The 22,980-nt window shown below is 38.7% G+C and overlaps 1 protein-coding gene across 2 annotated transcripts in view; it reads right to left on the bottom strand.

The window, feature by feature from the left end:
- The window catches only part of ZNF385D (zinc finger protein 385D), a 936,273-nt gene that overhangs the window by 168,224 nt on the left and 745,069 nt on the right, over window positions 1-22,980 (bottom strand). The window lies entirely within an intron of this gene.

Genomic DNA, 22,980 nt, shown 5'->3' with positions numbered 1-22,980 from the left:
AGTTCTTATACCCGCTTCTGGCTCTGGGGTGTGTGAGGCGGATATATTGTTCTCTCTCCCTCTCCTGCATACTTACAGAAAATCACAGATTATCAGGCAAAATTGAGGAACACAGTCTTTAATTAAAAACAATTCCTTAATATGAATGCATTTACAGAGCAGAGAATTTATTCACATTAATCAAAATTAACTTCCTAGCTATGTTTTATTCTCCTAAAAATTATTCTTAAAATTGATGGCATACACAATTGATGGTCTCTTACACACACACACACACACACACACACACACACACAAATATACAAGTACATTAAAAACATATATACATAGTCTTTAAAAACTAATATGAAATTAGTTTCATCTATAATAAAGAATGATAAAAATGAATTTATTGTTTAATTGGGGAAGCTCATGTTAATGACTTTATGGGATTATCCAATAACTTAAGGTGGCATTGTTATTGTTGTTTAGTAGGTGACAAAATAGAAGCATACTGAAATTAATAAAATCAGCCTAAGCTGGCACAGGGTAGTTAGTAGAAAACTGTGAATTTGAACACAAGCCTTCCTATATAAGCAGTGTACACGCTTTCCATTTTCTGGTACTCTTGACGCAATACCACTATCACACTGATCCACAGAGGATGCCTGTATTGATGAGGACTCTGCCAACAATGTCCTCTGCCAATGATTTCTTTCCAGTCCCCACATCTTCTTGAATACCCCTCTACCCTCTAACTCATAAAGGGATAACACCCCTTTGGTCACATCCTGTTGTTTCTTCTGGCAATTTAGCTTTGGGTCCTGCAAATAGTGGTTTCAGTTCTGTTGGTAGTTAAATGGAAATATCCTGTGGGAACATAAGCTGGAGGCCATGTGCATGTTGGACCAGAGAGCTAGTTACAGAAACAGAGAACAAAATTCCAGAGTGAAACAAAGATGACAGACCATTTAGTTCTGGAAAGAAAGAGAGAAAGAGAAAATAATCCAACTCCCTGGTGGCTATTTTGTCTCATCCCTGTAGAAGGTCTGATGGTCAATCCTGCCTTGAATTCTGTGAGATGCCCCTTTATTATTCCAGTAAATTACCTCTTCCTTTAATTTGCATAAGCAAGTTTGAATATTGTTGTATTATTTGCAACCAAGTGGCCCATAATGCCAAACTATAATTTCTTCTGATAATTATGTATGTCTTTTAGGACCAATTCTGAGTGTGGTTGGTTATTAAACCATAGGCATTAGTGGAATGTCAGATAACTAAAAATGTAGAATTATCAGAGAGCGGTTAAAATTGTGGGCTCTGGATTCAGAATGCCTATGTTCAAACCTCTGCAAAAGTGTAACATAAAACAAGTAATTCTGCTTCCTCTGCTGTAGAATATGGAAAATGAAAGAATCTACCTGAAAATGTTGTTACAAAAATGAGTAGTATATGGAGAGCAATTACCACAGTAACTGACCCAAAGAAGAGCTTTTAAAAAAGGCAGTTATTTTTTTATAAAAGGCAGTTATATTTTTATTTTTTATATCAGATCATCTGATCTGATCATCTCCACAACTCTTTTTCCCTGTCTTACTCTCCAGATAAAGCTTCATTTTGTGTTTCATGGAGAAGCATCAAAATTCCATTTACAAATGAAAGTAGTTCCAAATCCAGTTGTGCAATAAAAACCAATTTTCTGCCATAGCCATTAATATTAACATTTATGGTTCTTCCTTAATCTTTGCTTAAATTTCCAATAAGTTTCATTCATTCTCATAAGATTGTGTTGGGATGATGAGTTCACAGAAACGGGGAGAAAAAATCTTTTTAAACACCTTGGCAATGGTAAGTGAGACAACCGTGGGATATAATCGGTACCTAATATGAAAATAATTGTGCCGTCTTTCATAAATGTAAGTGATGGCCAACCACTTTCTTGAAGAGTTACTGTGGAGTTGTTATCCCAGCTGAGCTAAATAGAATCGTGCTGAATAATTTCATGTGATCTGTCCCACATCCCAAAGCTAGTGTTGTAAGAAGGTGAGAGGAAGAGCAGAGCCAATACTCCACTGGTAAAACCAACTGGTCCACACAGGGATTTACCCACCACATTAGCCTCATTAACACATAGCTCTAGCCAATTGAGCTACATAATTAGGGTCAGCTATAGATAGAATTACCATTAATTGTTTTCAGATTTCAATCTCTGGGCCTTTCATTCCAGAATCACTAATTAAAACAGGGAAGAAAAAAAGTGCTCAGAAAGATGGAGTGAATTTATGCTTCATAATCATCTATTAGCAAGCCAAATGGCTCATTTATGGAGAATGCTATCCAAATCAGGTTTTCCAGTAGTAAATATTTAAATTCCAGGCACTTGAGAAAAATGTTCCTAAATAAATTCTAGACATCATTGTTTTGTCTACTTAACATGTCTTCCCACCCTTCTTATGGGAATAGTTCTACCCAACCCCTAGAAATAGGAGTAGATTCATGAACTACTCTGAGCTCCTTCGAATAGCTTGCCCTATGGTGGTTGTACTCATTGGTATGAAGTGGCAAAATAGAAGCTAAGAGAGGATGTGTTCTTGACTCTCTGGTCCTGGAACTGTCAATGTACCAGTTCAGTTGGTTTGTAGCCATTTCTGAAGCCACACAAAGAATGAATGAAATCTTCATGCAGAGGAAACAGATAAGATGGAAGGAGAGATGAGTAGAGAGGCCTAATAACATTTGAATCCCCTCTTCCATCTGTCCTTAGCTCTACTCTCACCATTCCCAATTATACAGGCTAATAAACTTCCCATATTTCTTAAACTAATCTAACTTGGGTTTCTGTCACTTACAATCAAAATGTCTTGATTAGCATGCCACTACACCAGAATTACTTTCTCTCAAGTATTGTTGAGACTTGCTTCATTTCAAAGATCCTAGAATTATAGAGGAAATTCAGGCAGTAGTCATGTCTACAAAAAACATATAAATATGCATAAATGTAGAAATATGTCTCAACAAAGCCCTCAAAGGAAGCTTCTAGGAGAGTTCATTTGAACAAAGGACAGGGATATATATATATATATATATATATATATATATATGAATGCAAAATCCTTACACTAATGGATTAAAGAATAAACGAAAATGATGATGCCTTTGAGTTGGTACAATATGTCTGCCATAGATATAAGCATTTCACCTCTATTACAAGATTTTATCCTACAATAGCTCTATTAGGGTAAACTAGTTATCTACTGACATACAACAATCTAGGTACAAATTTAGGAGTTTAATACAACATGCATTTATTATCTGGCAGTTTCTGTGGGTCAGGAGATCAGACAAAGTTTTTCCAGGTCCTTTGCAAGACTGCGAGCAAGGGGTCAGCCTGGGATGCAGTCTCAGCTGAGGCGTAGGCAGGGAAGCACTGTTTCTTTTTTTTTTTTTTTTGGAAGCACTGCTTCTTAATGGGTTGTTGCGGGCATTCAGTTCCTTGTGGGCTGTTGAACTGGGCCTCATTTTCTTGCTGGTTGTTGGCCTGAGGCTGCCCCAAGTTCTTTGTCATGGGGAATCTCTCTATGAGCAACTCACTAACATGGCAACCTACTTTTCCAAAGTCAGTAAAAGGGAAAATCCCCTTGTAAGACAGGTGTTTCAATCATACACAATATAACCGTATGCATTTAACTGTGTCCCTTACACTTGTCATATTCTATTGGTTAAAAGTACATCATGAGAGCACCTGGGTGGCTCAGTCAGTTAAGCATCTGCCTTCAGATCAGGTCATGATCCCAGGGTCTTAAATGGAGTCCTGTAAGGGGATCCCTGTTTGGCAGGGAGTCTGCTTCTCCTTCTGCTGTTCCCCTTGGCTGGTGCTCTCTCTTTCGCTCTCTCCCTCTCAAATAAATAAATAAAATCTTAAAAAATATATATTAAAAAAATACATCTTGCGTACCCCCACACACAAGTGGAGGAATTACATAAGAGTGTGAAGATGGGGCTCAGATGAGGATGCTGAGGCATTCTTCACAAAGAAAATGTACAGCTATGCTTCAAATCCAGGCAACCTATTTCCACTGAACTACTCTTTATGGAAAAAAGAAAAACTAACATTTGGCAATATCAGCCTCAGACCTGATATTCACTAGTCATTTGAGCTGGGACTAAGTCTTAACCTCTTCATTTTCACATTTTCTCCTATCAAGCAGAAATGATAAATAAAAACATTTTACAGCTTTTGAAATTATAAGAATATTGTGTTAAAAATATTACCCTGTATCCCTACAATAAAGAATGATGACACTATCAACTTAATTGCTCAAAATTCTTTTCCTCGAGTACATTGTTCTGTATACTCTAAGCTGGCTAGAATGCACCTACATGGTCAAAGGCCAATATATCAAACAATGCTTTTTGCAGGGTGATACCAAGTTCAGTTGTGTTAGGCAGAGGGACATAAAGATAAAATTGTCTGAAGACAACATGATACTTAACCATCACCAAGACATGATACTCCAGAACGTTGACAGCAGGACAGATAGGTTCACTCATATTTTTTTGCTTGTCATGCCTTATAATACGGCTATAAAGACTGGATTTAAAGAAATGTCTTTGGTATTAATAGATGGGAAAATCAAGGAAATTCACATCTAGTGAGCAGCTGCTAAAAGTTACCATTGTCCTAGGCAGTTCATTAATATTATTTCATTTAACCTTCAAGAAGTTCTGTGAAGTAGTCATTTTTAACTTTATTTTCAGATTAGGAAACTATGAATCAGGGTCATATAAATTTGACACTGTAGAATTTAAATCCAAGACTTTTTCAAGTTGGACACAACAGAGAAATATATATTTAAATATATATATATATATATGTATATATATATATATATATATATATATTGCATCATGGTGGAATTTACTCATTTTTCAGTTATTAAATCACCAAGGGGTAATTGAGCTCTTATATCGGAGGTACATAAAGGCAATGAAAAGTCAGATTAAATGTCACCATATTTTGAAAGAGAAACCGCTGAGTGGGGATTCAAAAGATATGTATCCTCATCTGGCTATACTCTTAACTTGCCGTGTGTCCAAGTCAACTGATTTAGATTTTATAGTCTAAGCCTCAGTTTCTCATCTGTAAACAAGGTACCAATTCCCTCTGCTCTTTTTTTCACAAAGCCGTTACTGGAATCAAATTAGTTAAAATGTCTAAAAATAAAGCATTACAATTACAAGGAATGATCACAGCCCTGGGTGAAGCAAATCCAGACTTGGATCCATTTCTCTTTGGGTACCAGTCCAAAACAAACGTCTTCATGTGGTATCTTCTTTCACCAGAGTACCTAAGAACACTCTGTTTTCATGAGAATAACTTTGAAGCCTCTTGAATATAATAGCAAGTGAAAATATGTACAAGAAAGAGCTAACTAAAATAACTGGCTTCTAATCATTACATACCCACAAGTAAACTAATTTCAGAAATGATGATACAATGTTACAAGCTTTGAAGAAATATAGGCATGCTATTTAAAGAGATGTATTTTTCCCCTTAATCTTTCACGTTTCATTTTAAAACATTTCATCTTTTAATAGAAACAATCTAAAAATACGCTAAACTTCACATATCTACTTCCCTATAACACCAATGTGTATCTGTGAATACATAGAATAGGAACGGAATGTTCTCCCCATGTCCCAGGCAGAGCCAGGTCAAAACTGCTTTCAGGAGTTAAGTCAAAACAACCAAACAGATAATTATAGCCATAAGAACACAACAGATATTGTCACAGATAGATCCCCCTCCCCTGAAAGGAGAGCCTAAGGGTAGGGTACGTGGCTCTTGTCACCAGAAGAGTTCAAGTTAAGGCTTGTTAGTGGCATAGATTCAGGATTTTGTAGGGCCTAAAGCTGAAGTTCATATAATTTTAGTGAGTATTTTTAAGAAAGAGAACACATACTTACAAAAACAAAATTAGAATGGAAAAAGAATATTTTTTTAATAATGAGATGCATTAACCAACTCCAAATCTAAAAGGAAAAAACCTGACAGACAACACAAACATAAAATTCAGAAAAATATATATTTTTCTAATTCACCCACTTGATAATGCTTTTATCTGCCCCCCCCCCATGTCTTTTGGATTCATACTCTTTCATGAACTCTTCACAGGGCAGTGATTTCATACTATAGTTTCCAATGAAGGCAACTAAAGAAACAAAATCAGTCTTTCTTCTGGTTTGGTTGACTGTTTTTAAAATAATAGTTTGTAAGGTAAATTTTTAGGAGTCTTGTCAAATTTGAGACACTTCTATTAAGTTTCTTCTGTACTTGAGCTATAAGATTAAGAGATATGTTCCATAGACAAGTTTCTGGTTCCACAGATGTCAAGTCTCATCCCTCCTCTATTATACACATACTTTTAGAGCTAGGCTTTTTGTAATTGGCTCATATTGAGATCTAAACTCTGACCTGACAATTCTGTTGTTACTCTGTGCATTACTGATACTATACAAGAAAACCTCAGAACACATGAAGTTTTGTCAAGAAGACCCTTAGTGAACTTTCCAATGTTGTAATTAAGTACACTCTGTTCTTTATTCATTAGATGGTCCTTTGAACTCTTGAAGCAATAAATAGGCAGACTTGTATTATCAGATGGGGACAGAATGAGAATATTGAGGTTGGAAGTTGGAACCAAGCATATGAATGAATCATAGAAAACTGCTTTGAAACGTGGGGGTTTGGGGGGTAGGAAAAGAATAAGTGAAATAAGATGAGATTGGGAGGGAGACAAACCATAAGTGACTCTTAATCTCACAAAACAAACTGAGGGTTGCTGGGGGGAGGAGGGTAAGAAGAGGGGGGTGGGGTTATGGACATTGGGGAGGGTATGTGCTATGGTGAGTGCTGTGAAGTGTGTAAACCTGGTGATTCACAGATCTGTACCCCTGGCACTAATAATACATTATATGTTAAAAAAAAAAATTTTTAAAAGAAAGCTGCTTTGAGAGCGAATGGACACACATGTTTCTCAGTTCATTTCCATGCATACCACATCCATGTTTATTTGAGCAATCAATCCCTGACTGTGTATCTTGTTGGACATAGAAACCACCTATGCTAATTTAGGGAGATAAACTGCTCTAACAATTAGACTCTAAATATAACAATGACTCAAGAACACAGGAAGTTTTAGGGGCTTGGTTTTTTTGTTGTTTTTTGTTTGTCTATTTTAGAAATCTCTAAACCCAACGTGGAGCTTGAACTCACAATCCCAAGATCAACAGTCACATGCCTTCTGTCTGACCCAGCCAGGTGCCCCTACAAGATAGTGTAGAGAGGGCGAATAGGTCTGAAGTGACACTATCACCCAGTGGTCACTCAGGGACCCTGGACACAAAGGTTCTACCAGCTTTAACATGTGGTTTCCAAGTCCCTGTACGAGTTTGCTACAACAGCCATAAAACAAACAAACAGAAAACCAAAAGAAAACCATTTTTTTTTTGGGGGGGGGGTGGCTTAAATGACAGAAATTTGATTTCTCAAAATTCTGGAGGCTACAAGTCCAAGATCAAAGTCTTGACAGTTTTGGTTTCTCCTGAGTCTCCTGTCTTTGACTTTCAGGTGGCCACCTTCCTGCTGTGTCCTCACATGGCCTCTCCTTTGTATGTGTGTGTCTCTTTGCCTGTGTGTCCTAAAGTTCTCTTCTTACAAGGACACCAGTCAGACTGGATGAGGGCACACCCTCATGGTCTCCTGTTAACTTAATTACTTCTTTAAAGGCCTCTTTCCAAATACAGAGGTACTGAGGCGTACATTTTGAGGTGTGAGGGGTACAATTCAATCCAAAACCATCATCCCGGGGGTTCTCTTGATTCTGGTCACACAGATGCAGAAAGGACTATGGAGAAAAATATCAATGGGTGCTTTTTACTGCAGACAGGCCTGAGGTAAGAAACTATCACTTGCAGTCCCATTCCTTTCACTGAACTTGGACAAATGGCTGTGTTCACAAAGAGAGCTGGGAAATTTAGTACCTGGCCATCCCTCTCGCCACGAAAGCTCACACAATGGAAGGTTGGAACACATTTTTGGTGGACAGGCATGCATCCTTGCCACAGCACTGTATCTAAATCTGTAGGCTCCTTATTCAAATGAAACAATTAGTTTCACATAGCAGGAATCCAACAAATATAATTTTATTTCACTTTGTTTCTTCTTCTCATCTCCCAGTATTATTAATATTGCCCTCTAGCCATGTCCTTGACTTTTTTTTTTTTTTTCAACATTAAAAGGCTACAGTTTTTGTGTTTTGTTTTTGTTTTTGTTTTTTCAGTTGTGTGTGTGACTATGTAGGTGTTGGAGAGTAATTTAAAAAAACGGATCAATTTGAAAAGACCTCATTATTCAGTGAAAGAGGGGAAAAGGCATAACAAGCTAAACAAGGCTTCAGGAATCTGCACAGTTTTATTTACGTAGGACAGGAAAAGATAACTTTCTGAAAGGCTAATCAGAATTAATGAACAGAAAAAATTAAGGAATAGAATTAATGCATAGAAAACAGGAAAAGAAAAACTGTAATCAAGCATCAAGTTGTTCTCTTTAAACAAGCTGAAATCTATTAGAATTTTAAAAACAAAATCACCTTAAGACTACCTTCCCTCATAATATAAAAAAAAAAAAAATGAATAATGAATAAAATAAAAGACTTCAAAAAAGAAAAGGGTGTCTGATAGTAATCATATAATGTGCACAATGTGATAAAAATAACAGTAAAATGAAGGGGTGAGGGTACATATTGTCAGGTTATTTAAGAATTCATGGTGGCCACAACTCACGCTATTTCCTTGCAAAGGAATCTGGGTAATAGAAACAGGGTAAGGAATGGCTTAATTCTTGTTTACTGTTGGGAATATACAGACATCTGACTCACTGATAGTGCTAAATTAGTTGCTTCTCCACTGATGCTAAAGATACCCTTCAGTACCTTCCATCAGAAAATCAATTTCCTTGCAGGAGAGTTTTTGAAGGAGGCTGGGGAACTTCTATTATGCTAAATAAGTAGTTGAAGCAAAACACACTTTCATTCCTAAAATGACCTCTATCAAAGAGGGCACATTTAACGTCTGCAAGTCGCAAATACTTCTCTAGCTGTTCAATCCAACTAGTTTCACCATTTAAAAAAATTAAAAACAACTCATATTCTCCTGCTTATTTCTTAATTGCTTATTACACTTGAAAAGAGATTTGTTCAAATGTCTCCAAACAATGGTGAACAGCTCTGGAACAACATATGTGCGGGTGTGCACACCGTGCTCCCTGCAGTATCTGGTGTCTAAATGCATAGCACAAAATACTTTCTGTGATATTTGTAGGCTTGTACAATTTACTAACAGTGGTTACTTTGAAGCTGGAATCCCATTGTGTTATAAAAGGAATATACCCATTATCATCACCTCCGATTCTGCAATAGAGTTCTTTATTGCATCAAGTAGCCAAATTATTAATTCCTGCTCACTGATTATTTTTTGAAAGGCCTCAACAAAATCAGAAGGTACCGTGTGACTAAATCACTAGAACACATTGATTTCACCCCTATTTTGAAAATACAAACCTGATATTTTCCTTCTCTGCAAAAGCATGAATTTCAGCAATCTCCTCTCTGTCCTTGAAACCTGTTCCATCAATAATTTCTACATTTATAAGCCTTAAAGATTTGAGTAATAGAGAATTCGAGCCATTAAGGATACCAAATTTTTATCTCCATTTAATAGAGTTGAGAGCAAGGGGTCTCAACTTTCATGTTCTCAGAATAAGCTAAGTACTTCATGAGAGTTTTTTGGCAAGAACTTGGGGTATAATAATGCTGGGTACAGAGAACTGGACTGGGTTTCAGAGAGCAGGGTTTGAATCTAGCTCTGTTATTCAATAGCTATGTGTCCTTAAACAAGTCACAACTCTTCAGACTTCCAGTGTGCATCTGTAAAGTGAATTATTCGGACAAGGTACTTGCTACATAGTTAATGTTACTGTGTTTTCACGGCCCAGGTACTTCTCTGTGCTTTACATGTGTTAGCTCACTTCTCCCTCAGAACAACCCCAAAGGAAGGTACTTTGAGAATCTTTGCTGAACAGACATAGAAACTTAAGGCATGGAGAGGTGAAGAACCTTGCCCAAGAGCAAAACAGCAAGTGAGTGTGAAGCAAATCCAAACCGGGAATAACTGCTCTTAGCCACCCTGTTATACTGCTAAGGTCTTTCCTATCACTAATGTACTCTGATTTATATCAATCTCTCCTACAAGGAACTTAGGTCTGGTATCCTTGGCAAAACTTTTTGAGACAGCTAACATGCTGTAAGGAGAAGAACTTGGACAAGCAACCAGGCAACTGGCTTTCTCTCCCTCCTGCACCTTTCAGAAGTCATATGCTGCCAGGAAGGTCTCCAATAAGCTTTTTGTGCTATACACATCCTAAAAGTCACCTACTGTTCTCCATGTGTGGAATTTTAATTCTGAATTACCAAAGGGCACATCACTTATTGTGAACAGAAGCCTGGATTCCCAGGACAATGATTTCTTTTTGCCTCTGTAGTTAGTTGAATGAATGGTGGTCTCCCAAAAGATACATCCATATCTAATCCCCAGAACCCCTGCCACATGTGAATACTAGTTTATATCCTAAGAGAATTAAGGTTGCCTTTTTCGGGGGAAATGGGATCTTTGTAATGTAAGGAAGTAAAGGATTGTGAGGTAAGATTTCCCTGGTGGGCCCTAAATGCTGTGTAACTAGTCACAGCAAAACACATTTTCATTCCTAAAAAGGCCTCTACAAAACAGGGCATAGTTAAACTTGCAAACCACATATTTCTCTACACTTTACATATAACCAATTTTCCCAAAAAACAAATTAGAAGCAGCTTATGTAAGTGTACATATAAAATAGAGCCAAAGGGAGCTTTCACATGGGGACACACGGAGGAGAGTGGAATGAAACAGCGGTAAACCAAAGGAGACCAAGGATTGCCAGGAGCCAGCAGAAACCAGGAAGGATCCTTCTCTAGAGCCTTCAGAGGGAAACAACCCTGCCGACATTTGATTCTGGAGTACCAGCCTCCAGAAATATGAGAGGATAAATGTCTATTCTTTTAAGACACCCATTATGTGGTAATTTGTTATAGCAACCCCACCAACCAATACAGTACCCCGTTCAGGGTGAATTAGGTAAGACGAAGAGTGGTCTCTGAATCATCTTTATATCCCAATGACTGCAAAGTGAATGAGCAACAAATATAAAATCACCTCATAGAAATCAATATACTTTGGTTCTTGTTTTCTTGTGTTTGTTTTTTTCAGTATAAATTGGGAACAGGGACAGTAAGCTTAAACAAGGAAGGCATCCATCCATAAAGGAACATGGGTCTACCAAATATAAAATGATGCTTGAGAAAACATGAAATTTCAGACCATCTTCTTCTGGACTTAACCTTTATGTGGGTGTATGTGTGATTATATATGCAAATATGTATAAGTACACATATATTAAGATCTAAGCTGGCATGCCTGTAGCTTTTCCTTTCTAAATTCATACTCCACTATCCAGCCAAAACAACAGTGATAAAAACAAACCTGATGATCACGTTATTCTCCTGCTTAACACCTGCAATGCTGTAAAAGAGAGAGACTCGACTCCATTAAAAATTCCCTGAAGCCTCTGTTTCTCTGGGGACTGGCAGTAAGGTTGCAAAACCTGTAGCTGCTTTAATGGTCTTGGCCAAGATTTACTGAGGGAGTTATCATGAGAAAGAACCTGTGATATTCTGAATCTGATAAGGAGATTCTGGGAACCCACTGATCAGGAGAAGACAGGAGCGTTAGCAATTATAATCCCTAGTAATTGTATCCCCACCCCCAAATCCGGCCCCCCACTGCCCTGTTCTACCTGAGAAAGCATGAGGGGAGGGGACCAGTTCATGTGTATGGAGACCACAACCTGTTCTGGGTACCGATCAGGCATATTAACAAAGATAAGGCAAAGGTATGTATCAGCTGACTGAAAATTGATCAGAATTATCACTCTAAGTATTCGAGAGCCTACTAAATAAAGATCAGCGCACATTTCACAGTAAGGGAAAGTTATTTTAGAAAGCGATGATCAGTACATCAGAAATACAGTCTGGGGAAATTTGAGAACAAAAGCAGAGATCTCTGGCTACTTTACCTTTGAAACTGGGGCCCCAAAGGATCTAGGCCCCAAGTCTCCCACCGCTTGTGTTCAAAACAGAGAAACAACAGCTAAAAGGGAACTGATTATTATTCACATGAACACTATAACTCATTAGAGAAGAGCCTTCATTTTACCAATTTTTTAAGAACCTCTGCCTCCGTCCCTCCCTCCTCAGCTCCCCATTTCCTTCTTGGAGGCTCTTTTTGGTGGTGAATAAACACGTGATTGGGTTGAGATGTTGTCAATCTTCCTCAGCCAGAAGCTTCATGCTAAGAAAGTGCCGTTTTATACTAACGAGCCAGTAATTAGGCTTCTTCAAAGCAGCCATTGCCTACAGCTTCACCACCTCAGATTCGGGCTGTCCCTCTGCCAGGGCCGCCTTCTTTCAGCATCTAAGCCTGTCCTTTTAGCACCAAGTAGCTCAGAATGACAAGCAAAGTATTTTAGTCTCAGTCTGCTGGTTTCCTTCTTTGAACGCCCTCCTCCTGTCTGATTCCGTGTTTTGGTTTTGCCCAGTATGCCGAATCAGAGCCATACACGCAACGGGAACATGGGTGGCTGTGATCCGAAGCCTACCCCACTACATGTCACCCCTGAAGTGTCACAGTAGGAGGCAGTTTTCCATAAAGAGCTCAAGACGCAGGACTGGCAAGGGACTCCCAGATCCACAGGTGGAAAGCTGCATATGCAGTTTATTAATGGTGTGACACTAGTTTGCAAATGTTTGTCAGGGAACTTATCACAAAGCAGACACAGTAGGGAAGCAAGGCAGTGTGACTGTGTGTATGTATGGGTGCTGTGCACATGGGCGTGTGTGTGCACGCACGCACACACACACACACACACACCCAGAGTACCGCACATACAGAATTTATTTTCAGAAGTACCAAGTACCTGGCATAGGTTAACCTTAAGCAATGGAAAGCAATCATCCCCTTACAAAATCCTGTGCTACTTGCTGTGATGTTAATGAGGGGCCTGCAAAAGCACAACTTTGAGAGCTGGACTCTTTGCTGCAAATACTGGGTGGCTTTTTCCCCTGATAATTATGCATTTGCTGTCGAAGATTAATCAGGGAAGTTAATGATGCAAAAAATTACATTTATAATCCAGTCTGAATACAGCTGTACTGCAAGCTAAGTTCTAAGTCCTATTAAAGTAAATGGAATTAATGGGCTGTCGCTGGCAATCTTTATATCTATCAGTTACTAATTAACATTCTTCTGTAAAAAATAGTTTGTGATGGGGAAAAAGTAAAACGTACCTTAGTAGCAGCTGTGGTAAAGCTTAAGTGGAGTCATTAAAGGCAGACCCTAGCAGTGGCTACTAGGGAGGAAAATGCAGACGGTGTTCACATTGCAGTGAGCAAGAAACTGCCAATTCACTGTGGCATCAGTTAAAAAAAATGTGTGTGTGCATGTGTATGTGTGTGTGTGCATGTGCACACGCGTGCAGGGGAGCGTGTGTGTGCATGTGTAAAGCTGTTTGTTTTAGGCAGCGGCAAATGATCGCCACTAAGGACAACCTTTCAGCGGGAAATGTGGACTTCAGCTAATCAGGCAAGAGCAGAGGCATGCCAGCTGTAACTCGGGAGAGTGAAATTAGCTACCGAGGACAAATGAATGTGGTGTGTTTATCTTCAGAGATACTCAAGCACATTTGCTGCTCTCATCACAAAAAGCTCCCAGTTTGATTACTAATTTTATGTCCTCTCTTCTTGAATTAACTTGAAGTGTCCTTTCCAACCCTTTACCACTGTGTGTGTGTGTGTGTTTTGTTTGGGAAATTTATTGCTCTTCTGGATTTTAAGTCTTTCAAATTTTTGTGTTGCTTTTATTTTCTTAGCCAGGAATGTGTGCTTTGCTGCCTTACAGCCAAGAAGAAAATTTGCTAATAAAGGGTACAGTTTCTTTTATAGGGGGCACTGAGAATTTCCACTTATTTTTTGCTATTCACAAAATGAGACTCTGATGCAATAAACTCCCCCTTGGGTCTTATCATAGGTAAAAGAAAAATCTGTTTCAATAGGAGAAAGGTGATTGAGGAGACAGGGATTAAAAAATAATGCTTTTAAAAAAAAATAAGGCTAAGATAATATCACAATTCTGCCTCGATTTAAGTTATCAGTCTGAAGACATCCTTTGTAAACTTTCTAGATGTATAGGACTTGCCTTTTTTCAGTTAGATTCATATTGAACCTCACAAATCAGAAGAAAGGTAAATTTTTAAAAAGTCAAGTGATAGAATAAAGGGAGTCCTAAATTTTCAGTGAAAAGATCAAGGGTGACATTGTAGCTTTGTCACTTATAAGGAAAAAAAATCCTGGAATTTAGATTTTTCATCCATCAAAAGGATGGATAAAACACGATCTTCCTTCCTACTAAGAAGGTATTAAGATGTTAAAGGCTCCATGCGATTTTTATAGATAGCACAGTGTTCATAAATGTAAATCAGTGATCTGTGTGATATATAGCTATCAATAAAGATGCATCTTCAGTTCAGGCCGTGCCCATCAGAATCTCCAAAGCAGAGGCCAGAAGTCAAAACATGCCTTAGATTTGGGAAGGGAGGCAGCTGCCTGACCCTGTAATTTGGATCACCTTCCTGGAAATTTTCCAAGAACTGCATGGCTGCCTGGGCCTGCAGGAGTTGTCAGAGTCAGCCCCTGAGGCGTCCTGAATGGGGCACAGATGCCCGTATTGCTCAGTGACTCTTGCCTTTGAGGTGGTCACTGTACCATGCAGTTCTAAGAGGATGGGTTGTGTCACTTCTGCTGCTCTGTGTACTGTTTCTTCCACATGAGATCAGGCCATCTCTGGTGCTGATATCTGATTTGGGGTGACTAGTCACATGGCATAGGCCATGTTTGGGGTTCTGAGCTACCACTGTCCACCATGCACCCTGCAGGAGTTGCCCATGTGGGCCCTGTGTGGTTCTGACTATCCATGTCCCCAGGATCGGGAGACATGAGGAATGAGCAACAACATTGGCTATGTGCAACCTCACTGCCAACACCCAGGAAGGGCACCTACTTCCCAGTTTAGTCTCTATCAGCTTCCTACGTGTTCCTCCTCAATGCCAATATACCCTGCCAGTCAGTGTCCTCCCTTACCTCCTACTAATGTCTCCCACCTCTCCCTGTCTCCGTGATCTTAGGCTGAGCCTGATGACGGTGGACACTTTTGGCTAGAATGGAACTGCTCTTGTCACTCTTCCTGCAGGCCAAGACTCTCCTGGCTGGTGGCCTCCTATGGCTGGCAAGGGTGTGGTCCCCACTGACAGAGATCACATCGTAGGAAGCCAAAGATTACATCCTGAATCGTTTGAAACATATTGTAAGATATTCTACACTTCCGCTAGAAAATTTCAAACAGTAAACTTAGAGTCACCAACAAAGAATCATCCTTCACACTTTCTGGCATGCCCAGGACAATTTGCATTTCCTGTTCATCATCAAGGGGAAACCACAGTAACAACCTTTGCGAGGGTCACCGGGAGCCAGTCTTCCCCTGGAACATAAAAGATAAGGCAGCTCATCAGATGTAATAATGTAACAACCCTTAAGTTAATGGTGTTAGGGAAAATAAGAAGCAAGAAGATCTATTCTGCTTCAATATAAGCCAGCTGTGAAGAACTCTGACACCATAATCATAATGCTGTTCGTTACCTCCTTCTTACAGTATCAAGAGATGAAGTCCACAAGGAATGTGCATTGGACGATAATGAATAGGAAGAGATGGTATCTGGGCCTGACAAAGAGTCTTAAGGGGCACTGACTGGACAATAAATAAATACATCAGTAGCTCTTCTCTACCCATTACTTTAATTTTTCTTCAATAAATCACTATGCCTCCTAGGCCCATGGATATTGTAATGCATTTTGTAGTCCACTGGTTTTATGGACAGGAGCCACACCGAAGAGTCTTTGTTCAGACTTTATACATGCTAGAGGCAATTCTGTTGCACACCCGTTTTTTTTTCTTTATTTTTATGGGATGAAAAACACATAAATAGATACAGATATACGGTCTACATATCTATACAAATAAATTATGTCTCCTATTCAGTCCATCTATGTAGCTCAAGAGGCCTTATTTTTAATTTCTCTTGGACATAATTATTTTGCTTTTTAATGTAAAATATATGTTGCATTTTGCTTAATTCTCACTTTATTTGATGACAGCCATAATACTTGTACAGCCAAGGCTCATTGTAACGAAGACCCACGTCTTTAAAAAAATTCATGTGTTCCTTCAAAATGATTTCTCTGGATGTTCCAAGCAAAATATAATGATAAAGGGAAATAATAATTTAAAAATCCTGCCCCCAATGAAAATGAAAATGTTTATTAGCCTTTTCTAATTTGTCACTGAAACAAAGTGGTGATAGAATGTTCTCAACTAGAGGAACTACCATTTTTTTACTAGTTAGAGGCAGTAAAAACTCATGTTTGAAAAGAAGAGCTCAGATTTTATACCGCCTTCCTTCATAGGAGAGCTCTGGTCTGTCCTGGCTGCATGATCTGGCTCTTGTTTATTTCAGCTCTTTATAAAGACAACACAACTCCCACTATAGTATGTTGCTGTAAGGATCCCAATGAATGGTGTGGGTCAAGACATTATATAACAGCACCTCGAACCTAGAACGTGATTAATAAATACAAGTTCTTGTTAGTTTATCATAGGCCATATAATAATGTTTTGCCTTGGTGATACATTTATTGCATGTTAATTACAAATGTCAGCAAAAAGTAAATTTCCATATGATCCTTACATCACTACGGTATATTATATAATTGCACATGCTACAGCAGTTTTGTTTTATCTCTTTTAATAAGGCTTGGCCTCATGATGCTGATTTTAAAAGATTTTGTTTATTTATTTGACAGAGGCTTTAACCCACTGAGCCACCCAGACGTGCCTGATTTTAAACTATTCTCCCCATCCACTGTTTCCAATCTACCTGAGCTGCATGTTCTTTTTCTCACAAATGTAAAGCAATAAAATATTGACAAAGATTAGTCTTGAATGACGCATGTCAATGGGTTTGACGTGAAAAGCTGAGATGTATTAAAATCATTAGGGTGTATTGAGAAAGGGGAGGCATGGCCCTAAAGTGTCTGCAAGTGGTTTGTTCATTTGTTTGTCTGTTTGTTTCAGAAACATAAAGGGACTGAATCATGTACCTAACAAACATGGAACAAAATAGAGAAAAATATTAAAAGTATTCAGATAAGCTTCTTACTCCTACTTCACATGCAACCAATCAACATTATTTGTTTTATGAAAACCAAAAGTGTTATTTCAGAAGGTACCTCTATTCCTAAAAGTACTTTTTACTGCTGTTATAATGCAGTTTTAAGAAAGTACAGTTTGGTTGGCCTTTGGAGCTCCCTAAGTTGGCCACAAACCTTAGAATGGAGCCCAGCTTTCCCCTGCACGGAGGATTACTCTGTCATCTATCAGCTTCCCTGGGTGACATACAAAATCAGCCTGATGTTAAAAACTGGCATTAATGGAAGTAATTCTTTTTTTCTTTTCAAAAAGTGCTATGATAAAAATAATAATCCTATTTCCAGTTAGACAGATAACATATAAAAGATGAAAATGATACATTACCTGAATTGGAAAGGATTTATTTTAAAATAACAGAAATCTGGGAAATAATCATACTTTGAGACCTTATAATGACTACTGGCAAGGGCATGTATTGCATGGAGCACTGGGTGTTGTGCATAAACAATGAATTTTGGAACACTGAAAAAAAATAAAATTAAGTTTAAAAAAAAAGAAAAAGAAGAATTAGATTGGTGGAAGTCCAGACAGCTGGGAAAATGCTGGTTCAACAAATGCACAGAGAAATCTTGAGTCCCTACCCAGAACTCAGGAAGGAAACCATCACTCCCCAGCCTCAGAAGACCCAACTCAGGCATCATGCAGGTTTACTGCTGAATATTCCAGGAAAACCTTGGGCCAATTGCAATTTGAATCCTGTTAAGTGGGGAAGAACATTTTATTTCAACTCAAGTCACACTGTAATGTCCAGACTGTTTTCCTATTTCCTAGTGGAAGCCAAGTTTGAATCTTTTAAAGAGTAGAGGTAAAAATTTCCTTCTCCTTATAGTGACCTGACAAACCTACCCAATCTCCACCCTCAAACAGGCTTTGAAAGAGAGATTACAATTCAACGAAAATTAGATTTTGTAAGCATCCGTTCACTCATGAGTATTTTCTTAATCTATTCTGAATAATAATTCTTCATTAATAAATTAATACTTCTTAATTAATCTACCTCTTGCCTGTCTGTTCAGTGTTCTCTTGAAACCAGTTTTAAGGAATAATGAATTAAAACTGTAATGTAACGTGACAGAACAGAATTGATTTTTAGAACATACTTAAAATATTTTGATGCTGGACCTCAATAATCAAATGAAATAGTAAAGATAAAATCTAATTAGCTTTATAAATAAGAAGCAAAGAAAACATTTCTTAATGATCCCAAATTCAGGGCAAAGGACTTTCTAAGTCTTCCTAAAGTTCCTGTTGTTGTGGATGCAGGCATTTTAGATGCTTTTGCCCTTTCTGTTGATAGACTATGAAATGATCCAAAGGAGGAACAACCAGGATGGACAGCCTACCTGAGAATTCTTTAGGACACACTCAAATGAAGTGAAGCTTTGGGACTTTGGAAACAAAATTATCCACTGAATCATATTCTGACTCTAGTCCTCTTAAACAATAATACTTAATAATATTTTGCTCTTACCTTCACTGGTAGCTCTAGATACACACACACACACACACACACATATCCACTAATTTTGAACAAATCAGGAGAACAATGTTACTTGACTACATAAGGAGAAAGAGTCTTAACTTCAGCCTTGAATTTAGCTCTTCGGGAGTGCCTGGGAGGCTCAGTGGGTTAGGCCTCTGCCGGTTAGGCCTCTGCCTTCAGCTCAGGTCATAATCTCAGGGTCCTGGGATCGAGCCCCGCATCGGGCTCTCTGCTCAGCAGGAAGCCTGCTTCCTCCTCTCTCTCTCTGCCTGCCTCTCTGCCTACTTGTGATCTCTGTCTGCCAAATAAATAAATAAAAATCTTAAAAAAAAAATTTAGCTCTTGGAAAATAGCAATGTGTTAAGAACTTAGTCTTATTCATTTTTAAGGTTGAGTGATTGAGACACAGAAAAGTCATACAATTTCTCTTCCTATGCTGTCAATACTATGGACACTGGGGACTACTTAAGCTTAAATTAATTAAAACTAATAATTCAATTCCTTGGTCTCACTGGTCATATTTCCTGTGTTCTACAGTCATACCTGCTGAGTGGCTACCACACTAGATGGAAACAGACCATGTTCATCATCACAGAAAGTTCTAATGGACAGCAAGCCCTTCTGTGGTAATCAAAGAAAGCTGAGGCTCATTCAAGTCTTCTCTCCTTTCAGATTTCTTAAAGTTACCATTTTATTTAAATCATACTATTAAAGGGTACTTTCCACATTTTATCTCCATTGAATTTTCAGGGTTGTCCTATGAGACAAATGATATAATTCTCATTTTATAGATGAGGAAGCTGGAGTTGAGGCAAATTAAACACAATGCCCAAGGTCACATACCTAGCACTCAACCCAGGTCTGCCTAGTTAAGGGCTCCTGCTCTATGCCCTATGATTTATAGCTTCTAGATTTTGAACTCATTGGTCCAAGATATTTCAGAGACACACAGACAAGGAGGCAAACCCATCCAAAAGCCCTTCGTATGTGTCCTTTGGGTGAAAATGTCACAGGGTGAGAAAGTAGAAAGGAAATTAACGTGGTCTAAATGTCACCTCTGTGCCAGGAACTATGCCAGATATGTTGTCACAATCTTCACAAAAAGCCCAGTACGATGTATACAAATAAACAGATCGGGAAAGTGATGGTCATCGAACTAAAGCAATAAATTCGCTTATTTATTAGAGTGGATGAAATGCCATCTCTTGAGGTCAGATCTGTTTCTGATTTGTGGCATTCCCTTTCTCTCCTGTGGGATGTTCCTGTCTGATTTGAGGTAGAGATCCCCAGTGGCTAGGCAGGAGAAAGCACTGAGAAGTTTATGGCTATCACCACCTTGTGGCAACATTGGCCACTGCATATACTCCGTCCCCTGAAAGAAGCCGAGATAGGTAAAGAAAATGCCACCCACCTTTGCCTGAGGTGCCTGAAACTGATGGGAACTGTCAAGATGGAACCTGAAAAGTGAGTCCAGTTGGGTACCAATATAAGAAAACCTACGACAAACAGTATTTGGAGGCAGAATGGGGAGAGAAAACCAGGAAGAAAGAGAGGGAAACAAGTACATTAGAATTTGTGACTGGGCAGTGATCTCAGAAATAGCGGTCAAGACCAGTGGGCTCTTTATATGCTTCAGTGCACATAGATTTGGCCCAGATCTGCCTGTTTAAAAGACTTGGTGTTGAGGGGTTTAGGAAGAAAAAGCACATGTTGACTAGGGATATGATGCTTATCAATGATGGGTTTTTGTGTTATACCATAAAATAAAATTTTAAAATTGGGACAATTAGAGAAGTTTTCTTTACTTTTTTTTTCATAAAACTAGATGACCACAATTATAGAATTATCTTTCTCTCCTCCAGCCGAAGTTATGTCATTTGGTTTTAAAATGTCTATTTTAAATAAAATGCCATCCATATAAATGCTAGTTTGTTCATTTTTATGCCCTTCCCTACTTGTCAAAATTAAATAATTTTGTTTGTTAGCTCATAAAGATGTGTGTGTGTGTGTGTGTGTGTGTGTGTGTGTGTGTGTGAGAGAGAGAGAGAGGGAGGGGGAGAGAGAGAGAGAGAATTATTTCTGGTTTGTGATAGCCAAGTCTAGGAAATACTCTGCTATGGGACAGTTAGTGAGAAAGCTAAGCCCAGGCTCCATATGCTTAGGTCCTCCACATGTTGTGGTTTATGCAGTTTATACTGGGTCCTGAACCTTTTAAAGAATTACCCTTTAATTAGTGTGCCGTATTTTATGAGGGAAGCTGAAAGTTTGGAAGACAAAGGTGCTGTGAGAAATCAGGTGATAGATCAAGTGTCTTTTTCTCACAATCCAACGCAATTCCAATTACTGAAATTATACACTTTGTTTATTGGGGCTTCTAAACTGCACAAACAACAGCATAGATACAAAAGAAAATAAACATACAAAAAAAGTTAAAAGCAGCTGCCTTAGGCGATACACAGTACTAAAGGGCAGACATGCTTTTCCCATGAAACGATACATCAAAATGTGTGCTGCTGGGGCAAAGCATCAGTGATGAAATATTTACTGTTCTGGAGCAGAAGGAACTTTTCTATTAAAGTATCATTACATGGAAAGAGGTCTGCTGGTCATTTAACTGCTTTTGAATCATGCAACAATATCGGTAGATTTTGATTTATACCACAAAAATAATCTGATCCAAAGAGCTTATTTAAATTTTGTTGTGCATACAACAAGCAGAGCAAACCAACATGTCAAGTGTTTCCTTTGCAAATATATTCTAAAACAAAGAAGGGGTATATTCATAATTTCCTTGTAATTTGCAAGGCAATTTGCATGACAGATTGCAATTTGCATGACAAAATTGAGCAATGCCCTGAAAGACTTTACTTCTCCCACCAATTCTTTTTTTCCTCACTCACCCTTGACACTGTGGACAAAGGCTTGCTGCATAGATGCCTGCTACTTTCCAGAAGTCTGAAAAAGCATGTAAGGTGGCAATGCATTTAGAAACACTGAGGCTGGGGTGGGGTGGGGCGCCTGGGTGGCTCAGTGGGTTAAAGCTTCTGCCTTCGGCTCAGGTCATGATCCCAGGGTCCTGGAATCGAGCCCCACATCAGGCTCTCTGCTCCGCAGGGAGCTGCTTTCTCCTCTCTCTCTGCCTGCCTCTCTGCCTACTTGTGATCTCTGTCTGTCAAATAAATAAATAAAATCTTCAAAAAAAAAAAAAAAAGAAAGAAAGAAAGAAAGAAAGAAACACTGAGGCTGGGGTTGAGTAAAGGCTGTGGCAGAAAGTCTTCACTTTGACACCATGGGTTTTAAGAGACATGGCATTGTGGGATAGGATCCAGTTGAAGTGCTCAAAAGCAACAACACAGCTGTTTGAAGAAGTTAAGAAGACTTAACTGAGGAAAGCTGTGGGTTCAACAGAGGAAACATTAACTGGCAGTGGAGAAAAAGGAGGATTTATTCTCAAGTCTGTCATCAACTGGCTAATATCACCTTAGGCGAGTAATTTCTACTCATTTATTTATTTATTTCCTTTCTTCCTTCCTTCCTTCCTTCCTTTCTTTCTTTTCTTTCTTTCTTTCAAGATTTATTTATTTGTCCGAGAGAGAGGGATCAAGTAGGCAGAGTGACAGCCAGAGGAGAGGGAGAAGAAGGTTCTCCACTGAGCAGGGAGCCCAAAGGGGCTTGATCCCAGGACCTGAGCTAAAGGCAGCCACTTAACTGATGGAGCCACCCAGGAGCCCCTTTATTCATTTCTTAAAGAGTATTCTTGGAGATAAAGGATCTGAGGTAGCTTATGTGGACAACCTAGATAAATGAAAAGGTCAATTAAGTAAGAAGAGACAGGGACATAGCTTAACTTCTCCAAGCCTCCATTGACTGTCTTCTATAAGGGCAGAGGAGTCTACCAGTGGTTGTGGAATTCCATTCCATGGCTTAGTGGCTGGCGGCAGCATCAGAATAACCTGGGATCTTCTTCATTATATAGCTTCTTGGGACCCACT

The sequence above is a fragment of the Mustela lutreola genome, chromosome 2 (genome assembly GCF_030435805.1).
Source record: "Mustela lutreola isolate mMusLut2 chromosome 2, mMusLut2.pri, whole genome shotgun sequence".
Classification (NCBI taxonomy): Eukaryota; Metazoa; Chordata; class Mammalia; order Carnivora; family Mustelidae; genus Mustela; species Mustela lutreola.
The sequence above is the reverse complement of the archived record's forward strand: the minus strand, read 5'-3'. Positions and strand labels throughout refer to the sequence as shown.